General features: G+C 36.6%; 1 protein-coding gene and 1 long non-coding RNA gene across 2 annotated transcripts in view; one reads left to right on the top strand and one right to left on the bottom strand.

Annotated features, from left to right (window-relative positions):
- LOC147475287 (E3 ubiquitin-protein ligase COP1-like) overlaps window positions 1-25,122 on the bottom strand; it is a 91,298-nt gene that overhangs the window by 30,754 nt on the left and 35,422 nt on the right. The window lies entirely within an intron of this gene.
- On the top strand, window positions 16,489-17,981 carry LOC147475289 (uncharacterized). The gene is made up of 3 exons (XR_015209299.1): window positions 16,489-16,580; window positions 16,732-16,833; window positions 17,416-17,981. It is a non-coding gene; the product is annotated as an uncharacterized LOC147475289 (long non-coding RNA).

Raw genomic sequence — 25,122 nt, 5'->3', positions numbered from 1 at the left:
ACTAGACACTACACCAACTATCATTTTGGGATAGGATGTAGAGCTAGTTGTTCTTCCTAATAACCTACCAAACCAACAACAATTGTTTTTTCCTCACATGAGTTGGATTAACTCCCCAAAAGGGAAGTTAGCTCATGATCCTTGGGCCAAGGAAGTTACAACTAGAAAAACAAAAAGAGAGAGAAGAGGAAGAAGATAAACAATCAAACTCACTTGCTTTTTATTTTCTAGAAGAAAACAAATGTTTCCTCCATTAAAACTATTACAAACATTCTTACAAAAACTAAAACTAAAAACTAAAAATAGCTAAGGAACTAAAATAATACAAGGTAAGGAAAATAAGTCAAGGGAGTAAATGGAGTGTCTCCCCCTTGTTTTGTTTTCTTATCCATTTGAGAGACATCTCATTTCCTCCCATGTGAAACATCAAACCACATTTACTTCATTTTTATCCACCACATTAAAACAAAGTGACACCTTGCATTTTTTTCACTATTAACACCTAATCTAATTAATTACATGCAAGGTGTCAACTTTGTACCAATAATTTGTCATTTTTGTCTTGACATGCTCCATGATTGATGACTCATCCAATCTTGTGGGCCCACATAGTGGGTCCTATGTGTAGTCCAGTGGCGGTTCGGTCTTTGGGCAATTTTACAACTTCCCGCCTATGCGTATAGTTCATCGCCCTGATTGTCTGAGCAGCTCACTTGTCGATTCGTGAGTCCCGGGTTCAAGAGGTAGGAGCCGGAAGTTTGATGCTTCTGTGCGGATTTGGAAGAATTCATATATATGTCGTTCCTCGTGCTTTATTGCAGGTTTAAACCATATTTCCATGTTTACTGCGAATATCTGCAAAAGTATGAAAACATATTTATTTCATAATTATTAAACACATAGTTAACAAAATTTATATGTCTCAATGGGGTTTCATAATACACTTTTGGGTGCTTATCATTTTGCAATTAAGAACTTCAAGTTCTTCGTTATGAGTAGCTAGAGATAGAGCTTATAATGGAGAACTAGAGTATATAATCACCACCAAAGAGATTTGTTGTGGAGCTACACTCTCATGCTAGTGAAACCTCGATTCGAGAGGACTTGATATTCACTAGGGATCAATACAAGCGATTCGATACTAACTAATAGTTAATCAAATTGCGTTGTGGATTAAACCCCTTCTAATTCCTTTATTCATCATTTAAATTTACTATTTTCATCTCCTATCTACTATTTTGACTCTTATTAGTGAAACATATTTGCAATCTAGATTCGTATCCAAGTAGTGTACAACTAGAGTTTGGTGAACACGACTACTCCCCTTTATCTCACATGATTTAGAGAGTATTTATCTACTGTTTTTCCACCATAATTTACTGTTCACGATTTCATAATTCTACTATTCATCAAGGCAAATCAAAGTATTCATTATCAATGGCGCCGCTTGCCATCTAGTTTTTTTACATTACGCGTATTTAGATTACAAAACACTGTTTTCACTATTCACAAAACACACACTAAAACACTGTTCGTAGTTTCTTTGAAATTTTCTGCTACTGTTGGAGTGCATACGAGTTGTGCAACCAACTCACTGCCCTCCCGTGACCTGACCCTAAAAAAATCAAGTCACTGTTTTCACTCACGCACGCACGTGCCTCATTTTTGCTTGGCGTGACTCGCCTTCTACATCTTAAGCGCGACACGCTCCCAAATTGTCCTATTACTAAGCGCGCACACGCCCTAGGTTAATTATAGTTAATTAAGTTTTTAATATTATTTGCAATATTATCTCAATAGTACAGTATAGTACTCGTATGCTAAAAACTCTAAAATTTTAAAAATTAATTTTTTCATTCTAAACGGTGTCTAGAAAACTCAAAGAATTGAGATTATCTAATTAAGGAACGTGCATGCATGAAAAACCTCCCTCAATTCTTAGGTGGCCTTGCCGTTGGCGTGAACCAAAAATACAAAAAAATAAAAATAATTAATCTTAGTTAAATCAATAAACCCACCTACTACCTGTTTCATAGGCCAGATATCCAGGCCCAACATGAAGCCCATAGTAAAAAGTTTTTTCCTAATTCTTAAAAACTTAAAAACTAATAAGGTTAATCTTTTTACAGGACTTCACAATCCACACCGTGTTCCCGGACCAGTACTCATATAATTGTTCAAGTAACATAGACGTGCTTCAAGGCTGTTGAAGACGCTATTTATATGCGTAGCAAGGACTCTTACATCTATATTATAATGGTAAACTGCATGTTAAGATGGGGACCAACTTAAGGGCGACATGTAGTGGTATAACTTAAGTTGCCCTCGTGATCCAGTACCATTTTTATTACCAAATAGAGTTAAAATTGGTTGGTAAGAAATTCTTATCTTCTTCCTACTTCACGTTTACTTCCTTTTTGGGTAAAATCCTCCATTGATAACAGTGTGAGTTCCGAAAAAGGAAGAGATAAACTATGGATCTCTCTGAGTTTGAAATCCCAAGGGCTGTGGCACACATCGAAGTTGTTTCGCTGGAGCCACAAGAAGTGATAGTGGAAAAAGGAAGTGAAACGGTTGCAACGGTAACCAGTAGCATACAACTCTCTTATGCAGAGGCAGCGAAGCAACAAGCCCATCACCTGGTGGAATTTCATGAACTCCCTATGCCTGAAAATATGGGGCCGGTGAGTATCCTGCCATCACCATTCCTGAAAGAGTTTATGAAAAGGGGTTGCTATACTGTAAACACTGTTTGGTGGGTAGAATCGATTTGTAGAAGGTCCCAATAGAGAGAGTTAGAATCCTAGCAAAGAAAATCTGGCAGCCAACAGGTGAATGGCTTATCACCCCAATTGACAAGGGCTATATCTTTCTGAAATTCTCTAATGCAGAGGATCTAAATAGGGTGTGGTCAAAAGGAGCATGGGACTTTGAGAAGAATATTATGCGCATTAGTTAACGGACTCCTAACTTCTGCCCAGAAAGCCAGAGACAATCTCACGCCTTGGTCTGGATCAGAATTCCAGGGCTTAGTCAGGAATATTGGGAGCTTGAAGCTTTGATGTCAATCGCTAGAGGTGTAGGCTACCCTATGCAAATAGATGAGGGAACTCTTAACAGGGAATATGGGTATTATGCTCGAATCCTAGTGGATGTTGATCTATCAGAAGCAATACCGGATTAAATATATGTCAAGACTAAAAAGGTACAATTCTAGCAGATTGTAGAGGTTGGGAAGCTTCCCAAAATGTGCACACATTGCAAGATAGTCGATCACCTGGTCACAGAATGCAGGAAGCTAAAAGGGGTAATGAATAAGGACAAATAGGTGATAACTGACTCCACTCCCCAAGTGGAAAATGTAGCTGAGAAAGCTAGAAGGAAAAGAGGGAGAAAACAGAAACAAGGGGAACCAGTAGGCAAGGTGAAGCAATCTGGATACCGAAACACACTGAACAGCCTAAGGAAACTCAAGTGCAAAACAGATTCTCTGGGCTGGAAGTGGAGGATATTCATGAGCTTGATTCTTGTGAAAACCAGGAAGCATAAGGAGATGGGGTAATCATAGAAAAGAATACTATACAGGAGCCAATCATTTTAGAGGAACATGATCAAAGCTTAAGTGCTGAGAAACAATATGACATGAGCATTGAAACACAAGAGGAACATAACCAATACGAACAAGAGATTGAGAAGTCTTCTTTAGCAAGAAAGGGAGTACAGGAAAAGACACATGATGAAGAGGTAGTGACCCTGAGAAATAGTCATTCATAGGACAAAACCTCATGTCCTACAGACCATACAGTCCGGGTGGAAAAGAATAATGCAGAAATAAGGCCGAGAGAGTGCTCCAGCTTATTGTATACAAGCAACAAGTTAGAGAAGAAGAGGATAAACCACCTGATCCGACATCTCCATAATATACAAGATGGGCTGATATAGTAGCAAGGGCAGAGGAGGATCAATAATGTGAAGACCACTCACAAGAACAAGAGGAAAACTCTCAGGCTTCTAAATATGGCAAACCAAAATGGCAACTACAACAGTTAAAAACCCCAGCAACCAGGTCCAGATCAAGGTCTATGACTGGAGGAAGTGAAAATTGACAAAGGTGGTCTTCACCATTTCTCACAATAAAACTTCTATATTCTAAATGAGGTGCACCTATTGGAATATTAGAGGAATTGCAAATGACAAGTCACAGAACAGGCTCTCGAAGCTCATCAATAAATGGGATCCAGATATTGTTGGTATAACATAACCTATGATAAATCCCATTGACATTTCAAGTGCTTATCTCCAGTCTTTCGGTATGAGTGCTTCTTTTTACTCCAATGATAGCCAGAATAGAGTTCCAAACATATGGCTTCTTTGGAAATCTACAACATCCACTCCTACTCTTCTACATCAGTCTTCTCAACAAATCACAGTAGAGGTGGAGGGTTGTCTGATTACAATAGTCCATGCACACTGCATATATGTTCAGAGAAGACAAATATGGACTGAACTCAAGAAAATAAACTCACTCAATCTTCCATGGCTAGTTCTGGGAGACTTTAATGTATATTTGAGTATTTTGGAAAAGTGTGGAGGAAATCGACCATCTGCAGCAGCCTTGAATGATTTTCGAGATTGTATAAGTGAATCTCAACTTATGGAGGTCCCAAACATAGGATTCTCATATACTTGATGGAACAAACATGTGGGCACTTTCAAAATTCTGGGGAAATTAGATAGAATGTTATATAATGCGGAGTGGTGCTCTAAATTTTAGGGATGGAATTACAAAGTAGGTAGTAGAATATGCTCAAATCATTCTCCAATTATGGGACGTGGCATCAGTGTTCCGAAGCCTATAAACATGCCTTTCAAATTCTTCAGTATATGGTGAACTTATCCTAACTTCAAAGACATTGTGAAAGCAAACTGGGATATACCCATATGGGGACACTCAATCTATATACTGACACAGAAGCTGAAAAGATTGAAACCTACTCTGAAGAAGTGGAACAAAGAAGTGTTTGGAAACATTACTTCTAAAGTAGAAAAGGAATTGAAGCTCCTGGAACAAATGCAAGAACAGTTCGAGATGAAAACTGTGACAGAGGAATTTATTAAAACGATGGTTGAATAGGAAAATAAAGTGGAACTTCTTCTGCAGCAAGAACAGATGTTTTGGAGACAGAAATCTAAAACTCAATGGGATAATGATAATGACCGCAGCACAAAGTTTTTTCATGCTATGGTTAATATAAACAAGAGCAAATCCATGATCTCAAAATGAAAAATGATGATGGTCTCACATTGATTTCGCAAGAAGAGATTGGCGGGTTCATAGTCAAGCATTACTTTGATAAATTTAAAAAGGTTGAACATGAGATAGACTAGAACTTTATATAGAACATGCCGCAAGTGATCTCTGATGAAGATAATGCAATTCTATCTAGGCATCCTACTGCAGAAGAAGTTAAGGCAGCAGTCTTCCACCTAAAGGCAGATAGTTCTCCGTGACCAGATGGCTTCAGTGGCTCTTTCTTTCATCATTGCTGGGACATAGTGGGACATGATCTAGTAAGAGTTGTGTTATATTTCTTTATTAAAGCTAGACTGCCTAATGGATTCAATGCCAATTTCATTGTACTGATTCCGAAAGAAAAGAATGCCAATCAACTAAATAAGTATAGACCGATATGCTTATCTAACTTTGTGTTTAAAGTTATTACTATGATTCTTGCCAAGAGATTGTGTCCGATTGTAGAAAAAAGCATCAACAAGGAACAATATGGATTCAACTCTAATAGGAATTCTCAGAAAGCCATTGGGCTAGCATCAGAGATAGTGAATGAACTGCAAACACCCAGATATGGAGGTAGCATTGGCATCAAACTTGATATCTCCCAGGCCTTCGACACCATTGATTGGAACTTTCTTTGGGCAGTGTTACAGTAGGTCGGCTTTAGTGAGAAATGGATCCAATGGCTAAAAGGATATTTTGTGAGCAATTATATGTCAATCATGCTCAATGGAGGACCTATAGGCCATTTTTCTATAGAGAGGGGTCTAAAGCAAGGTGACCCACTATCTCCCATGCTCTTTGCATTTGTAGAGGACTGTTTAATCAGAGGTTTCTCGAAAATGGTTCAAGATAAAAAAAATTCAGCATATGGTGGTCAATGCCAAGTATTGTAGCCCTTCTCACTTAATGTTTGCGGATGATTTTTTTTTCCTGCAATGCTAACATGAAGTGTATTAAGAATATTTTGAAGCTTCTCAATAGATATCAGGACACTTCTAGACAGCTAGTAAACAAGGGCAAATCCAAAATCTTTTTAGGTTCGATGACTAAATGTAAGAGAGATCGAATACAGGAGACTCTGGGAATAAATGAAGGTACTTTGCCAGAAAAATACCTTGGAGTCCCCCTCATTACAGGAAGAGTGACTAAAGCTGCTTTTGTGCCTCTAGTGGACAGAATCAGAAGAAAGGCTTCAGGGTGGGCCGAAAAGATGCTATCTTTTCAGGGCAGAGTGGTTCTTACAAGACATGTGCTTAACAACATTCCGGTGCACAACATGGCTATCTATAGATGGCCAAAATCAGTCCTGAAGGAATGTGAGACCATCATAAGAAACTTCATCTGAAGTGGCAATCCAGCCGAGAGAAAAACAATAACTGTTTCTTGGGAAAAGACATGCAAACCAGTGGAGGAAGGAGGTCTCGGGATAAGAAGACTACAAGACATTAATCTTGCAATGCTCATGAAACAAGCTTGGTGTTTACTAACAGAAGACTGTGACTGGTCATCTTTTATGAAGGCAAGTACACTAACAAAGTTGGGGGATGGTCCAAATACAAGTCCTCAACAGTTTGGCTAGGAATATGATGGGCCCTCAAAGAAATGGCTCCACTTCATGGATGGATCGTGGGCAATGGCAAAGATATAAACATATGGAGGGACAATTGGTTACTGAGGAAACCTATCTGTGATTTCTTTAAGGAGGAAAAAAAATGATATTATGAAGCTTCTGGCAATTCTGACTGATTGCATCCATGGAGAGGACTGGAATTTTTCTACCAACATGATTCAAGTGCTAAATCACATTGGCATTGAAACCGCAGAAATTCAGTAACCACACAGCTCCAGAGAGGATGAAAGAATATGGCTATCAACGAAAAATGGACAATTCACTGTCTCAGCAGCACATGAAGATATAAGAACTGAGGCCCATAAGCCCGTATGGTGCAAATTCATATGGGGTGCACATGTCCTACCAAGAACGAAAGGAATAGCTTGGAAACTGGCCCATGGTGCCACTAGAACAGACGAGCAATTGAAAACAAGAAAAATCCAGCTAGCCTCGAGATGTTGCATCTGTATGAAACAGGAAGAAACATTGGATCATCTTCTATTCCAATGCGAGTTGGCAAGGAGGGTTTGGCAGTATGCAGGTCATTGCTTTGATCTCAATCAGAGCATGGAATCACTAAACGACATCCAGCAACAGGGTAAGCACTATAGCTCGCTAATTCTGGATATGTGGAAAGCATGTTCCCTGACAAGTCTAGTGAGTTTATGGAAGAATCGAAACAAGGTACTGTATGACAACAAGGTTTCCAACTTCAAAGAAATTTGTTTCTTGATTCGAAGGGCAATAGTAAGTGCTTATCACAAGTCCTCAGGACACATGGAAAATTTGATGAGAGATATGAAGATACTCCGAGCCTTCCAACTTCAACACAAACTTCAAAAATCTCCAAAAATCTTCGAATGTTATTGGAATCTTCCTCCGACTGGAATTCTAAAGATGAATGCTAATGGAAGCTCCAGGGGTAACCCAGGTAACTCAGGGTGGGGTGTTGTTTATAGAGATCATAATGGGGCTTTCCTTGGGGCAGCAGCGGGTGGTTTCCCATGAGCCACAACGTCATTTGAACCCTGCCATAAAAGAAGTAGTAAGAGTGGAAGTTTTGAGATTACTTGATAAGAGGTTAAATCTGTAGTTTTAACCCCTTAATAATAATACTTTTAGACCAATTATGCGAGTAATAAATAAGCGTTAATGCTAATTACGTGCTTTTATGTATTTTAGGCATGGAACTCAATTATGTGCAGAAATGTGCCACTCTGGCGATATAAAGGAGCAAAGGGTTGGTTGCTAAGAATTTCTGGGATTAAAGGCCAAGACGGGCAGAAACAGCACACAAAAGTCAATAGAACTTCCGAAGATTGTATCTTTGGACTCATGCCTCGGAATTGGCCGTACCTTATGTTAAAACGACTGGCTCAGAAAGAGCTTTCCAATGGTCCAAACTTTGACCCGATCAGAGGAGAAGAAGTGGACAAAAAGCCAGTTGAAGTCAAAGCTAGCTGAAAAGGGGCCTGTGGACTGAAGAAATTGGGTTTTGGGCTCGATTTTCCGGCCCAAAATATGGACCCTCAGCCCATGCACGAAAATGTGGATCTGGTCTCCTCCATTTCCACACACAAGATTTAGCTCTTAAGTATCAATTAGTTTAGGTTAGAAAGTAGCCATTAAACCTTAGTTTTAGATCTAGTTTTGAGAATTTTAATTAATTTATTAATTAGTTATCATTCCTTGTTTTAGATTAAGTATTTGAATCATTGTTTTTCATTGATTAGATAAATAAAATAGTTAGTTCTTGTTAAATTCGATTTTGTTATTTAAAATTGTTTAGATCTAAATTCAGTTATTAGTTGTTATTCATTTCTTACTTGTTTAATTTAGTTTTGAATTATTGATTAGAATCTTTATATTCATAAAGTTAGAATCTTTATATTATGTCGTATTCAATTTCAATTGGAAATGATAGTTTGATGAATCAAGACTAAACCTCCATTATGATGAAACCTTGATGAAAACTTGATTATGTAGCGTAGAAACGTTGTAAGAGTCTATTCCACTCTAGAAAGGAGTTGATTCGCCATGAGAATGGGTAGACTTCCTCACATGCTAGTTATGAATTGGTAGAGATGTCATGTATAATTAGGGATTAGAACGACCAATTCTTACCGTAAGAACGTAAGAATTGGATTACAACAATCTATGCTAGTTTTTAAGTTGGATTCAAGGTGGATTCAATTCCCCCCTAATTCTTATTCTAGATTCAAACCTTAGTATTCCGTAGCATTTCGTAGTATAATTCGTAATTCTCTCATTAACTTTGGTAGGATTGATAGTCGTAGGAAACTTGAATGCTAAAGAACTAGGAGTGGAACGAATCTTCTATTCCAACTCTACTTCAATAGATTCGAGAGTAGAAATCTTTGATAAGTCTTCGTATAATTTCAGTTTTAGTTTTACTTGCGTTTAGAGTTTCATCGCTTTATTCATTAGTAAAACTATTAATTTTACGTATATCATTACTCGATGCTGGCATTATATACCCCATTTCAGATAGTGAATGGGTGAGGCCAATTCATGTAGTCCCTAAAAAATCCGATGTTACAGTCATTCGTAATGTCGATGGAGAGTTAGTTTCCACCCGAATTCATATAACGTGGAGGATTTGTATCGATTATAGGAAGCTTAACGCTATGACACGTAAGGATCACTTTCCTTTACCCTTTGTCGACCAAATGCTTGAATGTCTAGCTGACCACACTTACAATTGTTTTTTAGACAGCTACTCTGGCTATTTTCAGATTATTATTGACCCTAATGACCAAGAGAAGACTACATTCACATGTCCCTTTGGTACGTATGCATATAAAAGAATGCCCTTTGGCCTTTGTAATGCACCTAGTACTTTCCAGCGTTGTATGCTATATATTTTTAGTGACATTTTGGAGAAATTTATGGAAGTATTTATGGATGATTTTTCCATTCATGGTTATTCCTTTGAAGATATATTGTCTTTCAAATCTTTCTAAAGTTTTGAAACGGTGTTAGGAAAAGAACTTAGTTTTAAATTGGGAAAAATCTCATTTTATAGTCACTAAAGGCATAGTTTTAGGCCATATAATTTCTAAAAATGGAATAGAAATAGATAAAGCTAAAATAGATAAGATAGCGTCTTTGCCTATACCACGGACCATCCGGGACATTAGAGCCTTTCTAGGCCATGCAGGTTTCTATAGACGTTTCATAAAAGATTTTTCAAAAATAGCTAAGCCATTAACACAATTGCTTTTAAAAGATGCCATTTTTTATTTTAATCATGACTGCAAACATGCTTTTGAAATTTTGAAAGCCGCTTTAACCTCTGCACCTATCATACAACCACCAGATTAGTCTAAACCTTTTGAACTTATGTGTGATGCTAGTGATTATGTTGTTAGTGCTGTGCTAAGATAGAAGTTAGATAATAACTCTACCGTTATTTTTTATGATAGTAAAACCTTAAATGATGCTCAACATAATTACACTACTACTGAAAAGGAATTTATAGCTGTTGTCTATGCCTTAAATAAGTTCCATCCCAACTTAGTTGGTTCCACAACCATCGTCTATACAGACCATGTCGTGCTTAGGTACATTCTCGCGAAGAAGGATGCTAAGCAGAGATTAATCCGTTGGATTCTTCTCCTAACTGAATTTACCTTAGAAAATAAGGATAAAAAAAAGTGCTGAAAATGTAGTTGCAGATCACTTATCTAGGTTAACTAATGAGGATGACAGTGATTTCGAATTGATATCTGACTATTTTCCGGATGAGCATCTATATGCACTTTTTTCCGCACCTTGGTATGCAGACATTGTTAATTTTTTAGTGTTCGAGATCATTCCTGATATATGGAATAGAAATGAACGCAAGAGATTTTTGGACAAAGTTAAATTTTACTACTGGGTCGAACCCTACCTTTTTAAGTATTGTGCAGATCAGATAATTCGTCGTTGCATTCCCCAATAGGAGCACAATGAAGTCTTATCTTTCTGCCATAAACAATCATGCGAGGGTTATTTTAGTGGAAAGAAAATTGCCGCCAAAGTTCTTCAATGCGGTTTTTATTGGCCGACCCTGTTTCAAGATGCCCATGCACACTGTAAAACGTGTATTAGATGTCAACAACTTAGGCATATTACTCAACATAATATGATGCCCTTAAATCTGATTCTTATAGTGAATATTTTTTATGTCTGGGGTATTGATTTCATGGCCCGTTTCCTATTTCGCATGGTTTCATTTATATTCTTGTAGTTGTAGATTACGTTTCTAAATGGATTGAAGTCATGGCTTGTCGTAATAATGGTCATAAAACTGTAGTATTGTTTATGAAGGAGTATATCTTCTCACGTTTCGGCGTACCTAAGGCCATCATTAGTGATGGAGAAAAACATTTATGTAATAAAGTTATTGAAGCTTTAGTCAAGAAATATGGAGTTACCCATAAGGTGGTGACTCCGTATCACCCACAAACTAGTGGTCAAGTAGAGAAATTAATTTTTTTTTAGAAACAACAGTTAATCATGATAGGAAAAACTGGTCTAGACGCCTAACAACTGCTTTATGGGCATATAGAATGACTTTTAAAACACCTATTGGTATGTCCCCTTACCGCTTAGTTTTTGGTAAACCTTGTCACTTGCATGTTGAGTTGGAATACCTTGCCCTGTGAGCTATTAAAAGTTTAAATTTCAACATTAACGCCACTGGTGTCAAGCACAAATTATAATTAAATGAGCTTGAAGAAATCCGTAGCGATTCTTACGATTTAGCGAAGGATTATAAAACTAACATGAAACGTATTCATGATAAACATATTTTGCGTAAAGAGTTTGACCTTGGTAAAAAAGTTTTGTTATATAACTCACGTTTGCATATTTTTCCTAGTAAATTAAAAACACGTTGGTTCGGACCTTTTCTGGTTACTGATGTCACTCCTCAAGGAGTAATTACTTTGGTAAATCTCAAAGACAACAGTACCTTTTAAGTAAATGGCCAACGCTTAAAACATTTCCACGAATTACGTTCACCCGCTGTAGAAGAAACCCTTGTACAAGACCCTATTTATGAGGAATGACCCTCTATGTTGGTGTACTTCCTATCCATATTCTATATTTTGGGAGTACTCCATTAAGGTAACCGGACCCTCTTTTCGGAGTGTGTGGTTGTAAGTGCCGGATCCTTAGTCCACGTTCATGTAATTCACGCATTCCTTTCATACACTTTTTCTCATTTCTTTTTAGTAGTGTTTCTCTATGGAGTGATTTACATTTGTACTTGCTTTATTCTTGTATTTTTCAAAAATTAATTTCATAAAAATTAGAAAATATAAAACCCCTAAATATTAGATAGATTAGAAAGTCTAGGATATCTGACTTTAAAAGACCTTCTTTTTCACCACAAAAAAAAAATCATCCTATTCTAAAATTTTGTTTGGGGGTGGGTAATCACCCCACCTTGTTCTCTCAATTTTCTATCTTTGTTTATGCTGTTTTAAGTCGTATAGATTCGTGTGACACAATCTAGTCTCCTAGATTTCCTTCTACCTCATAACTTATTCCATTTACGTATTTTGAGGCGTTCTTCTACCATTTCATATGTCACCCACGGTTAGATTTGAGTTTTTCCTAGATCATTTTATAGCATTTTTCATGCTGATCATTTTCATAGCTCATTCGCCAAAATCGGACTGCAAACGAATTGGGAATCTTTGTTTTAAGTTTACGAGGTAGCAGGACAAGATCAGTACATATTTTAGAAAAGATTTGGGCTTGGGCCAAAATTCATTTTTCCACCCAACCCACGGTATTTACACCCCATTGATCATTCCATTTAAGGTCCAACACCGTCCCATTCACTTCATCTTCCCAACCAAAATTAAACCTAACCTAAATCGATCCCAGCGCGCCCTGCGCCTCCATCGAAATAGACCTCCACCAATTTTTTACAGCACCTTCCCCTAATCATCCACTACTTAAACCCCTACCCGTATTCAAATTTCATCTATAAAATGGCCCTAACAGTAAAAATCTTACCGTAATTCACATTTAACGCGGGGATATTCCAGCCATTCTACAGGTTGGAGATGCGTGCTAGAGGGTGGGATAGAATGTGGTACTCTACTAAGGAGTACTACCATGAGGATTTGGTGTTGAAGTTTTATAGGAGTAAGAGGATACTTCCTTCAGGAAGGATGTTTGTGGATTTGGATGGAGTTCACCAGAATGTGACTCATGATTTGCTCGCTACCATCACTGGGATACCAGTGAAACTGGTCACCCTGACCTTACAGTGATCCCAGTTTGATGGAGTGCATCAGCTGATGCTAGAGATGCTACTTGAGGGTTGATACAATGATCATTCTCACTGTGCCAGGCAGCAGTCATTGAGAATTAACCAGCTGGCTGTGACGCTGTGGCTAGGAAAGAACGTCTGTAGCACTTCGAAGCCGAGTGACATCAGCTTGTCTTTCTTGCACGTTCTTTGGGTTTTACAGAGCAGGAGGTATGGTTTTTACCTCATTGATTTTCTGCGTGATGAGCTTATCGCTGTAGGCCTTACTACTGCACCTCTCCCTGTTTTAATTACTAAGATTATGTTATTTTGGGGTTACGTGCCTGAATCACATATGACTCATCTTAAGCTTCATTCAAACGCAAAGGCGTATAGTGAGTGTGTCCAAAGGAATTGGACATTGCCTGAAGAGAGAGCTAATGGGATATATCAGGATGAGGATGAAGATGAATATCCTGTTTGTTTTGCTGAGAATGCTATGGACCGTGCTTCTTCTGATTTTGTACGTTTTTCACTACTCCATAGCGGGATGCGTACGCTTTATGATCATCAGCGAACCCTTTTCTACGCTCTGTGAAACTATACAGAAGCGCCAGGGTTCCATTCAACGTGATCAACGCAGCCAAGAGCATAACGTCTGAACCATAGCCGACAACCACGCTGACATGTTTAACACTTTAGAGAATATGGAAGCAGCGCAGACAGCTTTTCAGGCCGAGATCTTGAGACGTTTGCCCCAGCCAGGAGGTTCACCTTCTTCTTCTTACTCTAGACATGTGCGTCGTCGTCCTGCTGATGGTTCTGGACCATCTTCTTCTCATGAATAACTTCTTTATATTGGAATTGTTGTGATGAATTTGATTCGAATGTATTCTTGTTTTGTAATAACTATTTAAATTCCGTATTTGTTTCCATACTTTAGTTTAATTAATTATTAATTTCAATTTTTAGTTAAGTAGTTAGTATTTATTTGTTTATGTGATTATTCATCTATGCACGTATTGTTAAATTTAATACATGATTAATCACATATTTTTATTTTACCATATAGTTTTTCTGTTGATATTCAACATGTTTAGGAAATATAATTGATCAATGTCATGAAAACCCCCCCCCCCCTCTCAAATTGTTTGGGGGTGGTATATTTTAATATATATTAACGTATGAAATGACATGCCTTAATCACATTTATATAAGTTTTGGGCCAAAATATAAGAACCTTTGGGCCTTGTTTAATTTAATTGGGACCACAATGTAATTAGGTACCTGATATTTCAAGGAATTCCAAAGTTTCATGAAATTTCAGAAGCTAATCTAATAGAGAAACCCATTATATGCAACCTATGGGCCTTGTTTAATCAATTGGGATCCATAATGTAATTAGGAACCTTAAATTTCGTGGAATGTCAAAATTTCAGGGAATTTCAGAAGAAATCATATATAGAAATTCCAAAAACTGAAATAGAATTCTTGTGTAGGAAACTATTCTAAAAATATGTTTTTTCACATCTTTTTATTTTAGCAACAATCCGGCCTTAGACTTAGCAACCAAACACAATAAAAACAATCTCTAAGCACATGTAGTTTCATTACTGAAAACCCTAAACACATTGCTAAATCTCAGAGTGCGCACACGCCTCACACAAGAGCAAAATTAGTGCGCACCGAGCTCGTATAAACCTGTATCATCATTCTAACTTGCGCACTGTGCCCACACAAGGGTTATTCCAAGCACGCGCGCGCCCTCACCGCCACACAGTAGGCTCGGGTTTCCAGGTTCCACTTTTCTAACTTCTAGTACTTCAATTCATTACCCGGTTGTTATGTCTATTCCAAAAATTATACTGGAACAGTCTTTTGAGGATCCTTTTCTCAATGAGAAATACGGTGCATACTTTGATGATATGATATTACAGCACGAATGGGTGACCCTACTGGTAAGGCATGATCAAACTTATTCTCCTGCACTTACTAAATATTTTTATGAGCATGTTACCTTCTTTGACCGCTCCCATGGAGAACAAGCCCTAAGAATCATGTTAGATAATGGACCCTTGGAATTAACTAAGTACTTAATTGCTTTTTCATTAGGAATTTCAACCACTGCCCAACACACCCATATTGATTATATAGCTGATAATGACAACAATTATGATTGGGTAAACTTCCACGAGACTTATGGTGCTGGTATATTTCGAGTAGAACACCAAGGCCAACATAATGTATCCTTAGGAAGCATGGCCCTCAATATGGGCCTTGTTATGCTTTTCCTTAAGCTTAATGTCCTAGGAGATTGGCACTTCAAATCTGCGGATCCCCGCACATACAACACTTTCTCCGCTTTAGCCGAAGGGCATTGGTATTATGATATATCCAAAACCATAGTGGATGGTCTTGCAAGAGCACAGACTGTTAGGCATCAATACTTTCATATGCCAGTTACAGTCACTTGTATTATGCTATTCTTTTTCCCTTAATTATGTACACTTTTCACTGATTAGGTTAAGGTTGATACAATGCACACGACCACTACACCAGAATGGTCAATTCCTAACAGACCACTTTTTTCATTTCTAATGGATATATCTGTTACCAACTTTCTTACGAATATATCCGTTACTTATCAAGTTTTTCGTTAGTATATATCCCAATTTATTTTTTTGACCCAGCTTTTAATATGTTTTACCGAGAAAAAAAGAAAATAAAACAAAAACCAAAAGCCAAAAGCCAAAAGCTTCTCTCAATCTCGAATATGAAACCTAGGTTTAATGAGGCCAAACCATGTTTACCATCCTGATCTATCACTCGAAGAAGAGGAAAGGCTCGTCTTTTCTAAAGAACAGAGGTACACAGTAGTAGTCTCCAAAATAATAAAAGATGGTAAGTTCAGGAATAGCAGATCCAGTAATTGAGAAAGAGGAAGAAACAACAACAACACTGGTGGTCAGATCGCTCCTATTATCAAGCTCGAAGAAGTAGCTATCACTACTAGTGAAGAACACGAAGACGTTTTTCTAGATCTGTAACCACTTTACCAGTTCTTCAGATCTCTCTCTCTCTCTCTCTCTCTCTCTCTCTCTCTGTATCAGATCAATATATATATATATACGTGTCCATGTCTCTTGTTGTTAATTGTTTGCGCTGTAGTAGAAATAAAAAAGCCGATCTTTTTATAGCTCGATTGTCAACCACTTTCCTAGAATGTTTTGATATTCCATACTATTCAAGAAAGCAATTCTTACTTCTCGTTTCCTTTTCTGCAGGGAGACAAGGAGCATGTGTTCTCGTTTTTTATTCATTCTAGACCTGGATTTGTATTCAACAAGGCAACGACAAGATCCTCCTACTTTTATGGCCGTTAGATCAGTGATAGTATACAGGTATGAATTTTCTTCCACTTTAAACAAACTGCAAAGGAATGATAATAGCTTATTTGTTATAATTTAAGATCGATAAGAAGTATGCATAATTTGTTTTCTGTTGGGTGTTCTTTGTTTGCTAAATAATGTACTGGTGAAAATTTTCTTCCAGGTAGATTAGGGAGAAGCAACTATGATTCTAGCAAAGCGTATTCTGCTTGGAAAGGCATTAAATGACTCCCAATAATCATCAGTTTGTATTTTTATCAGACAGGTGAGCTTTACTCTTTGTAATTCTTGGTTCGGATCATATGTGTTCGCGTGATGATGTATCTTGATCCATTTCTTTCATCTATGGACATTTTTTACTTTTTACTAGAATGAATGTTCTGGTGATCAAGTGATACAAATTTATGCTTCTGTCTCTTATCGGGCTGGACCAATCTTCATAACTTTATGATTCTAATTAGTCACTGCAAGAAAATTTGTTTTAATAGTAGCTCCATCATCATATCTTTATCAGAAATGTGTGGAATTAATCACTGCAAATGGTGTCCCGATTAAGTCGACCCCCTGCCATATATTAATGAAAGCTTCTCCTACATGTCCTGTACAAGATAACTTATTGACCCTCGGTCCTGGTTTGTACCTGTGATCGCAATGGGAGTTGAAAATGTGCCCATTCTAGCTGTCTATTTTGTCCTAAATTAGGTAATGGATTTGATGTATATAGAATACCAGAATTAGCTAGGTCTGGATTATCTAATCACACAATACATGTATATTGGTACAATTCAATGCATATGTATTACTCATTCATTCAAGTAGCTTATGTTATTGTGTAACCTCATTGCAGTTGCATACCATTGTATAACTTCAGCTATACTTACGATTATATCATGTCAACATCAAGCAGTTTCGTTGACAGGTGAGTGAAATTGTCTTTTTTTTTTCAAGATTTTCCTCTTTTCTTTTATTATTTTATTTATTTGTGTGTCGTATTTATTCGGGTGGTCTAGGGGGACAGCCTACGTTTATGGATTTTCATTTGGGGATTTTGTTTCTAGCTTTGATGTTTTCGTCGTGTAGTTTTGGGTAGTTTTGTGTTGGGGTTCATACTTTCATTTGTGTATCTTTGATGTATGTGGGAGTCCCATGCTTCTCTTAGTACCTGCTAAAGGGCTTGTCTTTTATAGAGTTAGGGGTGCCAAAGGCAAACTGATGTTGTGAATATTAATTCTACTTCGTTACATAACAGGAAAATAACCTTTTTAAGACTGGAGGAGAGAAATATTGTCCCCTCCATCTAAATCATCGGTTACAAAAGGACTCGAGTATTGTTTGGAGTTGCTTTGAAGATAGCTAAGATGAGCTGATCTTTAGAGCAAAGAGATCACATGTTAAAATGTATTTTAATGTGAGTTGGGTTCGATTAAACCGCAAAAGAGTATTTGTAGTTACACATCCGTGTCCCCAGATCTAAGTGCTTCTAAGATCTTTGTGCCGGATGCCTCATACCCATGTTGGGCACCAACACATGAATCCGTGTTAGTCTCACTTATTTCTTTATTTTATAATAACATGATACTTAGTTGCTAGAAACTTTATTACGAAATGAAGCTCCTTCTTCTTTCTCTAGAACCTCGGTTCCATATTTTTTCATAGAAATCTTCATTTGAAGATTATTGGGTGTGGGCCATCCACACGCTTTTATTAGGTGTGTGATCCCGCTTAGTAGGGGTGAGGAGTAGTAGCGTGTCTCTCGCCATGTTGTAGGCTCTATCTTAAAAGGTAGTTTATTCCTCATGTTCTATGTTATTTAGGTCTGCCCACCCTTTAAATCTTGAACCCCAAAACAACCGATATTTTAGCCCGGTTGCTTTGCTGGATGTAGGTGACGAGGAAATTTAATGTGGTTTATAAAGGGGGGAGTGTTATTGGTCCAATGGGTATGGTTTAACAAGTTGTTCAAGGTAGTGGTTGCCATGTCCGACAATACAATCATTTTTGCTTTGAGAGGTATGTATGTTTTCCTCTCTGAAAGTCATTAGGATTTCCAACAAAGCACGTTTAGAAATTTATAATACTAGATTACTAGTTGCAGACTAACCAAAAGCTTCTTCCTTTTTCTGTTAATCCAATTTGAACCATGGGTTTTCAAAGACTTGGTTCTACCGGGTTTTAGGGGTCAAACTATATGTTATGGATCAAGTAGTGGGGTCAAATGTTTTGCATTGGTATAGATAACCTGTTGTTCTTGTCCATAGGGTTTTAGTGATCTACTTTATGTTTTGCTACTTTGGTTGTCTATCTTTTGATCTGAATAGAAAAAAAAAACAAATTATATTGTCTTTGGTTGTCTATCCTTCGTGTAATTGGCTTTATTTTACTTTTTTTTTTACTTTCCTCCATGGTACACTCAGTCATATAATTGGTAAAAGAAAGGAAGAAATGAAAGTAGTTGTAGTCTTGTAGATATGCACCATTAAAAAAGGACACCGCTATGTATGCGGGTATGGACCCCACTATGTATGTTTGGGAACAACACGAAAGCAATCTAAGCCTTTGATTATTTTTCCTTTATTGAACTGGACACCAATTAAGTTCATGGTAACTTCCTACACTTTGCATATAATATATTTCATGTATGAACGTAGGTTGCTACCGCCTCTATATGCATTGTGTTTCAAGTAATAATTTTTTCATTTTCTAGTAGCTTGACTTATTTTTAATACATTATGGTAATGTCATTTCTAATAATTTTTTAACCATTTGCTAGTGTGCAGTTGTTGTGAAGCAAGCCTTGCTTATAGAAGTGCATGTCAAAGAAAGAAATGAAGTTTTGAGTTTGACATATTAGGTGTACTTGTAATTAATGTATTAAATGTGTATGGTAAATTTTGTTGGTAAGAAATCATTCACCCATTTAGTACCATATTTTTTATGTCAAGACTTAGTATTTATGATCAATAAAATATATTTGTTTGACTTGAATGGTGGAGTTGGTGTAAATTGTGTTTGGAATGGTAGAAGTATTTTGTGTTTTCTTTACATGGTTATATGACTTGAATGGAGTTTTTTTTTTTTCCTATGGTGGGGTGTGCTACTGCAAGCTTGGGTGTGGGTGTAGGAGGAGCAGGAGCAGGAGCAGGAGCAGGTAGTCCAAAACAACCGGGCTAAAATACATATTATATTTTTTTTCAAAACAGTCCCCATACACTAACGGATATATCCGTTACAAATTTGTTACAAATAAATATTGACTATTGGTCAATGACATTAGTAACGATCATAAGTGTGACGAATGTCATGAAATGAACAAAATTCACTCGCAAGGTAAGTGTTACAAATTGGAACACTAACGGATATAAGCGTTACTTAAATTAATTTTAGTAACGAATATATCCGTTACAAATATTTATGTAAGTGACTGTAACACCCCAGACGTAACGGATATAAGCGTTAGTAAAAATATTAGTAACAATTATTACCGTTACCAAACTCCCTTTTTGGTGTAGTGGACCAATGCTATAATCCGTTCTTTACGTGCTATGGTTTGGACTGGCTAGCGCCTATAACCTCACCTAGTAGCCCCATGCACCCCGTCCGACCAAATTGCATTAAATAGGTTTGCTAGGGTAGATGAAAACAGGATGAAGGCTTAGAAAGTAGTTATAGATATGCAAGATTTAAAAGAACCTCATTTCACAAATGTGGAGCAACCGGAGGATAATGCATGATTAGAAACATCTATATATGGTAATATTTATTATTTTTCTGTTAGAGTCCGCTTATGTCCCAAGCGATTTTTTATTTACTATTATCTCCATTATGGATGGAACTTATATAGGAGTTGTGTATGCATTTTAATTCTTTATATTTGTATTGTTTAACTTTCTTTTATAGGTGCTCCCATTTACAAGCACATTTCTATAGTACTCTCTATCCTTTATTTTCATTCCATACTTTGGGGACAAATCATGATTCTGTTTGGGGGTGGTATTGAAACACGCTGTAAATGTTTAAGCACATATTTGGTTGTATATTACGTATTATTTGTTATATAAAAAAAAAAAAAAAAAAACATAAAAATAGTTTGTACTATGCACTTAGGATAATGGTATTATTTCCTTTTCCATAATGATATTAGTTTAGAAATCTCAAGTAGCAATAGAATTAAGCGTAGTTCTTAGAAACTTAGGTTAATATGTAGGTAATAGTCATTGCATCTTTTCATTAACATCTTGCATGAGCATGTATGAATGTACTTGGCAGTATTTTTCTGAGACATACGTTAGACTACTTAATTTTACATATCCTGTGAGATTCTAGCCTAAAAACTTCATATGAGTGAGTATTTAAGTGATAACACAAAGGAGACATATAATATGAGTAGAGAAATCACACATCCACTTACTTTATCACCATACCATATCTTAAGCGAGAATTTATGCACTCTTTGGATCGATATAGCTAAAAATTCATACATATAAGTAATTATCCGCTAGTCGCCCCACTGAGCCTTTCATTAGCCTTTTTGCAACCACAAATCCTTTACCCATCTTTTAAACCAATAAAAATAAAAATAAAAATAAGCCTACCCATCTTTGAATGAGTCTGAGAATAGGATGAGTAAAGAGAATAAAGATAAATACCTGTAGAAAACCAAAAATTAATTAGTTGCTTTAGAAAAGAAAAAGAAAAGAAGTTTCCATCCAAAGAAAAGAAAAGAAAAACAAAAATAGAAATAAAACAAAAACTCCAAAAATAGAATAAAACGAGTCAAAAAAGCCAAAATAAAAAGGCTAAGGATAGAAACTAAGTATAGAAGCAAAGTAAGAACAAGGTTTTCTCTAGTTATATATAATTGAAGGCCCTATTATCTCATACTTGTTTATTTGAATATCTATTATGTTCTTCTTAAACCATCACCTCAGCCCCGTATCACCTAATAAAAACATCTAGCTCAATTAGGATTAATTTGGTGTGATAGTAAGTAGTAGATGTGATTGATCGACCTTGGCTCCTTTGGACGTCATTGAGATTGTGAGGAAACGTGTGCCCATTGCACACTGGAGTGAGCTAACTTGAGTGGAAAAATCAGAATATTTTTGTCTTGACAAGTTGTGAGGACCTACTTAAGGACGCTATTCCAAAAGTTTCAGAAGCAGACCTGCCATTGTATTTTATAACATAGTTTATAGCATGCATGTGTATTATTAGATGATTTGATTATTATGCGTGTATTAGGTTAGGTTTCAGAAGCATTGTTCTTATTATATTGTTATTGAGATGTATAGATATCTGAGATTAAATTAGGAAATTTTATTTTTATCTCTTAGTCGTTATAATATAAATGAAGTTTGTAAGTACCTTCTCTGGAAAACTTTCATGAGGCATAACTCGTCCACTAGGGAATTCCTAGTGGTTTAAGGCCTTATTGCATATGATCAATGCAATCGCACTCTGCGAAACAAGATTAGTTAGAACCACATTTTTGGTCACTTATCTGTTTTTACTTCTCATCTTTGCTTGAGGGCAAGCAAAATGCTGTTTGGGAGTGGTGTGATAAGCACTTGATAAGAGCCCAAAACTGTAGTTTTAACCCTGTAACAGTCATACTATTAGACCAATTATGTGAGTAATAAATAAGAGTTAACACTGATTACGTGTTTTTATGTATTTCAGGCTTCAAAGTCCATTATGTGCAGAAATGTGCCACTTTAGCGAGATAAAGGAGCAAAGGTCGGTTACTAAGGAGTTCCGTGATTAAAGGCCAAGATTCAAGAACACAAAGCCTTTCTAAAGCCCGGTCAAAAGCTGAAAAGTTGACGCGGGCAGAAACATCACACAAGTTAGTAGAACTTCGAAGGCCGTAGCTTTGGACTCAGACCTCAGAATGGGGCCTACCTTATATCAAAACGACCGGCTCGGAAAGAGCTTTCCAATGGTTTAAGCCTTGACCCAATCAGAGGAGCAAAAGTGGACGAAAAGTCTGTTGAAGCCAACTATAGCTGAAGAGGCCTTTTTGGACTGAAAGAATTGGGTTTTGGGCCTGATTCTCTGGCCCAAAACATGGCTCCAAGCCCATGCACGATTTTTGGATCTGGACATATAAAAACCAAAGCTTAACTCTTTGTTAAGGGTAGCTAGTTAGACCTAAAACAATAGATAATTCTAGATCTAGTTTTTATTTAATTAAATTAAGTTTAGTTTATATTCAATTCTTGTTTTAGATTAAACTCTTAGAATCATTGTTCTTAATTAGTTTAATAAATAAAATAGCTATTTGTCTATTTCGATTCTTGTCATTTACAATTGTTAGATCTAATTTCATTTATTACTTGTTATTCAATTCTTAGTTATTAATTAGAATTTAATTATTGTTTAATTTAGATTAGTAAAATTCAATTCTTTATATTATGTTTAGTTATAATTTAGTCGGAAATGATTGCGTCATGATTCTCGGCTAAACCTCCATTAGAGGGGGTTGAGAAGCCTTGATGAAAGCTTGATTCCGATTATTGTAGAGTCGTCGTAATTTCCCTTCCACTCTAGAAACGATTAGTTTACCATGAGAATGGGTGTAATCGTTCACATGCTAGTTATGAATTGGTAAAAATGCCATGTGTAATTAGAGATTAGGAGTAACAGATTCTCGCGATGGGCCGATTCAATTCGGATTATGACGATTCGTCATTAGTAGGATTAAGTCGAAGTTAAGGTGGAATCAATCCCCCTCTAACTCCTTATCATAGAATCGACGTAGCATTCCCATAGTTGTTCTAATAGTCGACTAGTTGCATCTCGTGGGTAGTTGCATCGTAGTCTAGTTGCCATTTCGTAAATCTCTCATTAGACTTTAGAGTTAAGTTTAATTATACGTAGAGAGCACAGCATGCGGAAGGACTAGGAGTGGAATGAATCACTCTAATCCACTATATCTGTTCAATAGATAGAGAGTAGAATCTTTGATAAAATATAGACACACACATAGTTTTAGTTTACTTACGTTTTGAGTTTTATTGTTCATTTTGTAGGTAAACTATCGCATTTTATCATTTATTAGCACTCAAAAGTATAGTTTAAACCCATTAATAGTACTCTACTTAGGCCAATTATGTTTATAATAAATAAGAGTTAGTACTCTTTACTTGTTTTTGTACATTTTAGGACTTGAAGTTAATTAATTAGGTGACTAAAGCACCACTTTTGCATGGAAAACGAGGCAAGATGATTGCCAAGGAAGTTCTACATTTAAAGCCCAAGAATCATGGAGAAAAACCTTTTTCAAGCCCAGTCCAAGCTGGGAAGTCAAAGTCAATCCGGGTAGAAAAAGGATAGAAAAGTTAACAGAACTTCAACAGGCCGTATCTTTGGACTCGGGCGTAGTTTATGTCAAAACGACTGGCTCAAAATCAGCTTTCCAATGGACTCGACCTTGCCCCAATCAGAGTTGTAAAAGTAGACGAAAAGGGCACGGAAGTAATTTCCAGCAATTGTGGTCTCTTTAGATTTAACCTAATAGACTTTGGGCTCACATTAGAGGCCCAAAGTCCCCCTTTTTGGCCCATGCACGAAAATATAACCCTAACCATCTCTTATATAAAGAGGGTTAAGGGTAAACACTAAACCTCTCTTCTAGCAAACCCTTAGTTTAATTTAGGTTTATGTTTCTTTAGTTATAATTAGGTTTAGCAATTGTAGCCACCATTAATTCTCAATCAATCAAAAGCTTTAGTTCTTCATTTAATATATATAGTTAATATGATTCTAATGACACTAGGCTAAACCTCCATTAGAGGAGGTTTATGAAGCCATGTGAAGATGATTAATCATTAGCATTTATTGTTTTGCAATTAAGAACTTCAAGTTCTTCGTTATGAGTAACTAGTGATAGAGCTCATAATAGAAAACTAGAGTATATAGCCACCACCAAAGAGATTTGTGGTGGAGCTACACTCTCATGCTAGTGAAACCTCGATCCGAGAGGACTTGGTATTCACTAGGGATCAATACAAGTGATTTGATACTAACTAATAGTTAATCAAATCGCGTGGTGGATTAAACCCCTTCTAATTCCTTTATTCATCATTTAAATTTACTATTTTCATCTCCTATCTACTATTTTGACTCTTATTAGTGAAATATATTTGTAATCTAGATTCGTATCCAAGTAATGTACAACTAGAGTTTGGCGAACACGACTACTCCCCTTTATCTCACATGATTTAGAGAGCATTTATTTACTATTTTTCCACCATAATTTACTGTTCACGATTTCATAATTCTACTATTCATCAAGGCAAATCAAAGTATTCATTATCATCTAGTCGTTTGCAAAAGTTAAACTGTTGCTCTTTAATGTATGAAACTCACAGTGGCATAAAGTTGTGACGCAAGACTATATGAAAAACTCATAGTGGCATACGATGAAAGTGAGAGTGGCGTAATGAGAGTGTCATCAGTCAGTGCGGCTTAATGAAGAAATGTGGGTAGAAAAATGAGATAATTTAACACTTAGCTCTTAAAAGAAACAGTTAGGTTCGTGGTGTGTAAGTGA

Source organism: Coptis chinensis, chromosome 9, assembly GCF_015680905.1.
Source record: "Coptis chinensis isolate HL-2020 chromosome 9, ASM1568090v1, whole genome shotgun sequence".
Lineage (NCBI taxonomy): Eukaryota > Viridiplantae > Streptophyta > Magnoliopsida > Ranunculales > Ranunculaceae > Coptis > Coptis chinensis.
Note: the sequence above shows the minus strand (reverse complement) of the source record. Positions and strands in the feature narration are given on the sequence as shown.